Genomic DNA, 9,243 nt, shown 5'->3' with positions numbered 1-9,243 from the left:
GCTAGCATGGCCACGTTAGAAGCCACGTTAACCTAGTTAACGTGGACTCTAACGTGAGAAATAAGGGCACATTGGAACGTTAGTGACAACGGTAAGTGTCACTAACGTTCTCGAAGGTTGGAAAGCCTACGTTAAAAAAGCCACGTTAACTAAGTTAACGTGGACTCTAACGTAAGGAAGGGGGAGACTTCTCAATGTTACTGGGAAAGGTAAGTCCTAGTAACGTGTGCGAAGGGCATAGAGGCAACGTTAGTGGCAACATTTGTGCCACTAATGTTGAAGTTAACGTGGCTCTTACTTTGGTGAGGAACGTTAGTGAAAAAGGTGATTGTCACTAACGTTCTCGAACCCATATTTTCACTGAACGTTAACACCACTAACGTCCTAAGCTAAAGTCTCTGCCCACTTCACACTTTCTCTCTGCAAGTAAAGCCAAGCCCAATGACGAAGAGAAGTGCTTCAAACTCAAGATCCAAAGGCCCATACCCAAGACTTGAAGAGCCAACTAGAAGAACAGAAGAGTAGTATATATAGGAGTAGCTTTGAATTAAATTGGGAGTTGGAAATTATAGGGAGCCTCTTGGCATAGAACTACTCTCTGTATTTTACTTTCTCTGCACTTCTAGTTTCATCATGTATTCTCCATCTTTGTTTTTATTTTCCAGAGCTATGAACAACTAAATCCCTTTCATTGGGTTATGGAGCTCTGTTGTAATTTGATGGATCAATACTAGTTTTCATTATTCTTCTTCTATCTTTTCTCTTGATTTTACTTGAAAGCTTTCGATCTTCATCCAATTGGGTAGTTATCTTGGAAAAGAAGCTATTCATACTTGGATCTCTTCTGAACCTTGAAAGAGGAATGAAGAGATCATGCTAGAAATGCTTTCTCATGCTAGACCAAATTGGGTTTGGATGGATATGTGACTATAATCCTCTCAACACTTGATTTGGGAAACGCATGTGGTATAATCAGTGACCATACTTCATCTCTTCTCATGAGCAATTGACCAAGGAATTGGCTATTGATCAAGATTTGAGAGATTAAATTACAAGAAATTGTAATTCGATCACTTAAGATTGCCAAGGAGATCAATGAGTGCATTGATTGAGGAAAAGATGAAAATGAAATTGATCCGGAGAATGCAACATCTCCTAAGCCCAATGAACTCCCCATTTCTGATCTTACCCATTCTCTTTAATTTTTGTCATTTACTTTTATGAGCAATTTCCCCAATCCCATTTAAGATTCTGCAATTTACTTTCCGTCATCTACATTCAGCTCTTATTTCTAGCATTTACTTTTCTATTATTTACTTTTCTGCCATTTAATTTTCTGCAATTCTCAACTTGAATTCTGATTCGCTCAACTAGAACATTCCTCTAATTAAAGTTGCTTGATCAATCAATCCCTGTGGGATTCGACCTCACTCTATTGTGAGTTTTTACTTGACGACAAATTCGATACACTTGCCGAAGGAAATTTGTTATGAGTGAAGTTTTCCGTGCATCAAGTTTATGGCGCCGTTGTCGGGGATTGATTATGCATCAACCATGATTAAATTGGAAGATAACTAGATTGAGCATTTTTGTTTTGTTTGATTTAATTTTCTGTTTGAGTAATTAACTTTCTGTTTTAGTTAATTTCTTCCCTTCCCCCTACTTTTTATTTGTTATTTACAATTCATTTCACTAACCCACTAACTTTTTGATATATTACATCACTCACACTAACAGTAATTCTGACAGAAATACTTTCTGCATCTATTTTCCTTGCTTGTACTTGTTGGTTGTATGAAAGGGAGAAGAAGCGGGGCTTCAACTTCCTTTGATTCTGAACCTGAGAGGACCTTCTTGAGATTAAGAAGGGAAGCAAGAGGAAAAAGAGTAGTTGGTGCTGAGGAAGAGGAGGAATACTTTGAACCAAACAAGGAAGAAAACATGGAAAATCATCATGAAAAAGAGACTCACAACCATGGCGGAGGAGGTCGAGCAAATCATGCTGGGGAGGATAGAAGATTTTTAGGCTCTTACATCAATCCGAACCCAGGAAATTGTGGAAGTAGCATTCAAAAGCCAACCATCCGTGCCAACAATTTTGAACTAAAACCACAGCTCATCACCCTTGTTCAGAACAACTGTTCATTTGGAAGGAGTGTCCAAGAAGACCCCAATCAACATTTTACCACCTTCCTGAGAATATGTGACACAGTGAAGTCTAATGGTGTTCATTCTGACGCCTATAGACTGCTCTTATTTCCATTCTCACTCAAGGATAAGGCAGCCAAGTGGCTGGAGTCTTTCCCAAAGGAGAGCTTGACAACCTGGGAGGATGTGGTGAACAAATTCTTAGCAAGATTTTACCCTCCTCAACGAATCAATAGGCTGAGAGCTGAGGTCCAAACTTTCAGGCAACAAGATGGTGAGACTCTTTATGAAGCATGGGAGAGGTTTAAGGACCTAACAAGGAGGTGCCCACCAGATATGTTCAACGAATGGGTGCAGCTGCACATTTTCTATGAAGGCCTGTCATATGAATCAAAGAAGGCAGTAGACCATTCATCTGGGGGATCTTTGAACAAGAAGAAGACCATTGAGGAAGCCATAGATGTCATTGAAATTGTAGCAGAGAATGACTACTTCTATGCTTCCAAAACAAGCTCATTACCTAGCAGTTGGCTGACCTCACCAAGAAGATGGAGAGGAACCAAGTAGCAGCAATCTCCTCTTCATCAACAACCCAAGAAGGAGTGAATAAAGAAGTAAAGGAAAGTCAGGAGCAAGTCAACTACATTGGGAATTCACCTAAGCAAAACCATGATCCATACTCCAAGACCTACAACCCTGGATGGAGGAATCACCCAAACTTTGGGTGGGAAAATCAATAAGACCAAAGCCTTGATCAAAGACACCCAAATCCCAACAATGCAAGCTACCAACATTTCACATCTAGACCATATCAACACCCCAATAACAACACCTCTCCACATCCACAACAAAACTAAAATAACTTACCTCATTCTTCCACATATAATCCCAATCTACAATCATTTGATGACAGACTCTCAAGGATTGAGAATCTACTGGAAGGCATAGGCAAGGAGATTCAAGACAACAAGGTATTCAAGGAGGAAGTGTGAGCCAGTTTCAAGAACCAGGGAGACACAATCAAGAAGTTGGAATCTCAAGTGGGGTATCTCTCTGAGAAAATTCCCAAACCCACAGATGGATTCCCAAGTGACACAGAGAAGAATCCGAGAGGTGAAACAAAGAAAGTAAGATGGGAAGATTGCAAGATGGTCACTATAAGTGATAAGGAGACTGAGGACAAGCCAAGCAAGCTGTCAGAACAACCTGAAGATACCTCAGTAGAGAAGAAGAAAAAAGATCATCAAGGACCAGAAATCTCACAACAGGAGCTGCTGAGACTCTATGCACCTTTTCCCCAACTGCTCAATGGTGCTGTGGAGAAGAGAATATACTCAAGGTTTCTAGATTTGTTTGCATCTCTGCATGTCAACAAACCATTCATCAAGACTATTCAACAAATACCTACATACATCAAGTATATGAAGGAGCTGCTTCCCAGGAAAAGCTCACTCAAGGGAGGCCAAACTATAGTGATGAACAAGGAGTGCAGTGCCCTCATTCAACCACAGTAGCCTACGAAAAGAAAAGATCCAGGGAGTTTTCATGTCCCCTGTGCCATAGGAGAAACAATGTTTGATAAAGCACTCTGCGATTTGGGAGCAAGCATCAACTTAATTCCCTTATCCCTGGTGAAGAGGCTGAAGATCAATGAGATAATGCCCACAGATGTAGTCATAAGACTGGCAGACAAAACTCAAAAATAAGTAATAGGAGTGGTGGAAAATGTATTGGTAAAGGTTGCGAAGTACTTTCTTCCCACAGACTTTGTCATCTTGGACATGGAAGAGAGTCACACTCACCCAATCATACTGGGAAGACCATTCCTAGCTACAGCCATAGCACTCATAGATGTGGAGCGAGGGGAGCTAATATTGAGGATCCATGATGAACGACTCAGCTTTAATGTCTTCAAACTCTCACAAGAAGCAGACCAAGAAAACAAAGAACCAAGCAAAGATCATAATGAGATGCTGATAGAGGAAGAAAGCACTGAAGCACAACCAGCCCATCTGGGAAAGCCCTTGGTTGATGAACAAGGAAATAAGCAGTTGTCACAACTCAAGGAAAAGCTGGAGGAACCTAAACCACCAGAGACATGTGAAGACAACAACAAAATTCCCTTAGAAGAAGAAGTCACCAAGAGCAAGGCAACATCAAAAGGGGCAAAGAAGAAGGTACCAAGGGGGTGGAGGAACAAGAAGATCCCTATAGAAGACTTCTCTCCAGGGGATAAAGTGATCTCAGCTTACTTTCCAAATATCCCTCCTGATCTCCGCACTGTACCATCTCAGTTACCTAAGGTCTTCACTATCAACAGAGTTCTCTCCTTGGAACATGTAGAGATCATTGATACAACCAATGGATATAAGTCCAAGGCAAGAGGGGAGGACTTGAAGCATTATCAACCTCCCTGATGAAGCTAGTGACGCTAAAGAAGCACTTCATGGGAGGCAACCCATGTTTTATGAGCTTTTACTAGTGAATAAGTCAATATTCATGAATTCCAACCCAAACTTGACAAACACTTGGTGAAATCCTTATATTGCAGTATATAGTGAAGAACAAGTTTGGTGTTCAAAGCATGCCAAGAAAGCATGAATGTAACTGAGAGTATGCTAGTCTTGGAGCTTTGAACAGAACTTTTCATCACAGTGCTACAAACTAAGTTTGGTGTCACCCCATGGTGCCACCAATGTGCATATAAGGATACACAATTAGTTAGTTAGTTGGAGTTCATGAATAAACAAAATCTTTTCTTCTTTTTATTATTCTAGCCGTAAAGTTTAACTTGTTTTTTTACTTTTCTTATTTGATCTTTATAGGGAAAAGGAGAGGAGCATTGAAGGAGATTGATTGGACAATTAAAGAAGAAAGGTTCGGCCACTTCATGAAGAGAAACTACACACTTGTCTAAAGAAGGAATGCATTGGAAAATGTTGCCATGCAACATTGAAGAAAGGAGACTCTTGAAGACCGAACCAATAACCCTCATAAAGTGATGATCCTTGTCCTTTCTCCATGCACAATCCCAACCGTCCATCAAGCAACCATTCCATCAATCCACACCATCCACTCACTCATAATCTCCCTATATAAATGAGTCCTAGTGCATGCTTACCCCTCACATTCAAATTCCCACTCTCCACACTTCACACTTTCGATATCCAAAACTCCTTCATCACACCTCGTCTTAACCAACCAAATTCCTCATCTATCCTTACCTTCCAATCCCCTCAAACAGCAACTCAAATTCATAGCATCATCAACTTCCAAGAGGCAAAAGAGGAAGGAACCAATGGAGAACATTTCTTTCGATGAGAAGAGATTCAAAACTGCCTTCCATGAACGAGAATTTGAGCGGATAAAGCTCAAAAAGATACTGCCCGAGTTAACCTTCCAAATCAATGAAGACGAGTGCCCACAGATTCGAGAAAAAATTGAACAAAGAAGGTGGCAAAGGCTCACTAATCCAGAGGGGAAGATCAATGCAAACCTCATCAAAGAGTTCTACGCAAATGTGGTTAGAGAAGACAAAATCAGGGCCCCAACCTTCGAAAGCTATGTAAGAGGAAAGGAGGTAGACTTCAGCCCAAATGCTATAACAAGAAGTCTTCACTTGAAATCACCACATTTTGATGAGCCCAGTTATCATGCAAGGATAAGTAAGAGCCCTGACAATGATGAGCTCACAGAAATCGTGACTGACATCTGTGTCATAAAAGCTGATTGGGAGAGGTATGCAGATGGAAGACCCCGGTTCATCAAGAGGGGAGACCTTAGCCCGGAAGCCAAAGGGTGGTTTGAACTCGTAAGGAGGTCCATCCTCCCAGCTACAAATAATTCAGAGGTCAATATTAATCGAGCGACTATGGTACATTGCCTAGTACAGGGTGGAGAAATCAATGTGCATGAACTCAGAGCTGAGGGGATTCAAGAGTCAGCTGAGAAGGCTGATTTAGGTGCCAGGCTTTGGTACCCCAGCATCATTCTCAGATTGTGCAGAAAGGCCAAGGTGGTCTTTGAGGATAACAATCCAGACTGGGTGAACCCTGGGAGGCTAATGACTATCCAGCGTCTGGTCTATACTACACCTGCTCAGCAACAAAGAAGGCCACAAATAGGGAAGCTAAAAGCGAAAGAAGGAGCTCACCAAGAGGAGCATCATCAGGAAGAATATCAACAAGAAGAGCATCATGACCCAACCGACTTGAATATGAACCACCTTCTAAGAGCCATTGAAGATTTAGGGATGAGACAGATGGAAGGACAAGAGCAAATACTAAACCTTCAGTCCAACTGGATGAGCCGACAAGAAGAATGGCAGAAACAACAAATAGAGCAGCAACAGGAACAATACTCCCAGCTCACTCAAGCCATCCACCAAGTTACTGAGAGGGAAGAACGTCAAGATAAGCACTTGCAAGAACTCAATCAGCGGCAAATAGCTCAGATGAAAGCATTCAATGAGTTCACTGTACTTAATGAAGGACGGCAACTACATAAGGAGGAGTTCAACATAAACACTCAGGCCAAGTTGAACTACATGTCTAGTAATATGCATCATCTATACTATGCCATCCCTACATATGATGAGGTCCAAAAAGATTTTTTAGAACAAGAAGAAAGGAAGGTGGAACAGCAGAAGGAAACACTCAAGAAGAAGATGGAAAATGGTGGTTTCTGGAAGAAGTTGATTGGAAAAAGCAAAGGGAATGGGAGTACGAGCACTCAAGAGGGACACAAGGAGGACAAGCAAGGAGGAGAGTATGGGCAACCACATGAGTAAAAGGTGGTGGAGTTCCTTCTTTGGTCCATCTTTTTCTATGCTTTGAATAAGGAAGATCTTGTATGAAATAGAACATGCTTCCATAATAGTTTGAACCTTTTCAATTCTGTCTTTTAAAGTTTTTTTTTTGAATAGGTCTATGTTTGCTAGTCTCTATGTCACTGCATCATCTCTTTACTTACTTGTATGCTTGTCCCTTTGAATCAAATAAAAAAGAGAATGAGTGTTTCAAAAGACCAGAGAGGAGTTCATACTATGGAGTAGGTTCATGAGTTTATGGTATAGTCAAAAGTTAGCTAAGTTGGTTCAACCACAAGGTGGAAAGACAACTATCTGTCATGAATATTATGCTTTGAATACACCCCACGAGAATAGCTAAATAAGAAGATCCTAATAAGAAAAAGGGAAAAGAACAATAAAGGTTGAAAAATAAAAGAAAAAGAGTAAGCAATAAGGCTAGGCACCAATGGTTTTAATCTTGAGGCATGTGTCTGTGGTGCTCCTGTATGAGGGATCTACTTGGATGAATAAGCTCTTAGGGGTGCCTTATCACTTGGTAACTTGCGTTAACTAACTCGGGATTATCAGCTGAAAGTCCACTATCAAGAGTAACCCTCACTACAGAGCATTTAGTAACCCAAAGAGGTGTTGGACACCAAGGTCTCAAGAAAAGAAAATAAATAAACTATATGCCTGTGGTGTGTATGTATGGGGGAGAGACTTGAGCAAGTAAGTCCTTAGGGGTGCTTCAACACTTAGCACCTTGAACCAACTGGTTCGGGAGTGTTGGTTGAAAGCTTATTTTAAAGAGTTGCCCCCTTACAGAACACTTAGCCTAAGAACAAAAATAAGCCCTGAAATAACAATAAAAGGATCAATGAATAAAAGTCTCATGTGATGCAATCACAGTGAGTATTCTAGGACATGATAAAGGTCTGAAAGCCAGGAATGAACCTAAGTTGCTATGCATGAAACCACCATAAAACCAGGGACATGACTTCCACAAGAATGATTCATTTCTCTTGGCATTCCATTCATCATTCTCTTGTTCCAGTACTTGCTTAGGGACAAGCAAGCTTTAAGTTTGGTGTTGTGATGCCAGGGCATTTTGGCCAGTTTCACTGACATTTTCTTTACTGTTTTTAAGGTAGTTTCATGCATTTCCTTAGGAAATAAGCTAGTTTTGGGTAGATATTCACTTACATCTTGATTCGAGCATACATTGTGCACCTTACATGATTTTATGAGGATTTTGCATGAATTTAATGACAAATTGGACGTTGCATTTCCCATGACTTGGATTAGAACTTTGATGTACTTTATTGCTTGATTTCAGGACAAAGGAAGCAAAGAAGAACCACATTAGTGGCTACGTTAGTTACACTAACTTTAACACTAACGTAGAATGGGAGTAACTTGCAAAGTTAATGAGAAAAGTAATTGCCAATAATGCTCTCGAAGCCATCATTTCCCACGTTAAGAGTCACATTAACTAAGTTAACGTGAACTCTAACGTGAAAGAAAGGAAATGGAGCCAACGTTAGTGACACTTAACATTATCACTAACGTTGGACCAAGCTCATAAGTGGCCACGTTAGTTGCCATGTTAACTTAGTTAACGTGGCCTCTAACGTTAAGAAGTAAAGGGGAAGCCAACATTAGTGACATTCAACTTTATAACTAACGTTGGCCAAGTCACAATAAGCCACGTTAACTCCCACGTTAACCTAGTTAACGTGGAAGCTAACGTGAAGAAACAAGGTGGTCGACAACGTTAGTGACACCAAACATTGTCACTAACGTTGAAGAAACCCACACAAGCCCCAATAAGCCACGTTAACTCCCACGTTAACTTAGTTAACGTGGAAGTTAACGTGAAGAAAGGAGGAGATCGCCAACGTTAGTGACACCCAACATTGTCACTAACGTTGGAATGAGCCCACACAAGCCACTATGAGCCACGTTAACTCCCATATTAACTTAGTTAACGTGGAAGCTAACGTGGATAAGGGAATGATGAGCCAACGTTAGTGACACTCAACTTTGTCACTAACGTTGGAGATGGCTAGCATGGCCATGTTAGAAGCCACGTTAACCTAGTTAACGTGGACTCTAACGTGAGAAATAGGGGCACATTGGAACGTTAGTAACAATGGTAAGTGTCACTAACGTTCTCGAAGGTTGGCAAGCCTACGTTAAAAGAGCCACGTTAACTAAGTTAACGTCGACTCTAACGTAAGGAAGGGGGAGACTTCTCAACGTTACTTGGAAAGGTAAGTCCCAGTAACGTGTGCGAAGGGCATAGA

General features: G+C 40.9%; 1 non-coding gene across 1 annotated transcript; it reads right to left on the bottom strand.

Moving 5' to 3' along the window:
• Window positions 1–2,382: 2,382 nt before the first annotated feature.
• Window positions 2,383–2,489, bottom strand: LOC112725494 (small nucleolar RNA R71). The gene has a single exon (XR_003164599.1). It is a non-coding gene; the product is annotated as a small nucleolar RNA R71 (small nucleolar RNA).
• Window positions 2,490–9,243: the final 6,754 nt, after the last annotated feature.

The sequence above is a fragment of the Arachis hypogaea genome, chromosome 11 (genome assembly GCF_003086295.3).
Source record: "Arachis hypogaea cultivar Tifrunner chromosome 11, arahy.Tifrunner.gnm2.J5K5, whole genome shotgun sequence".
Lineage (NCBI taxonomy): Eukaryota > Viridiplantae > Streptophyta > Magnoliopsida > Fabales > Fabaceae > Arachis > Arachis hypogaea.
The sequence above is the reverse complement of the archived record's forward strand: the minus strand, read 5'-3'. Positions and strand labels throughout refer to the sequence as shown.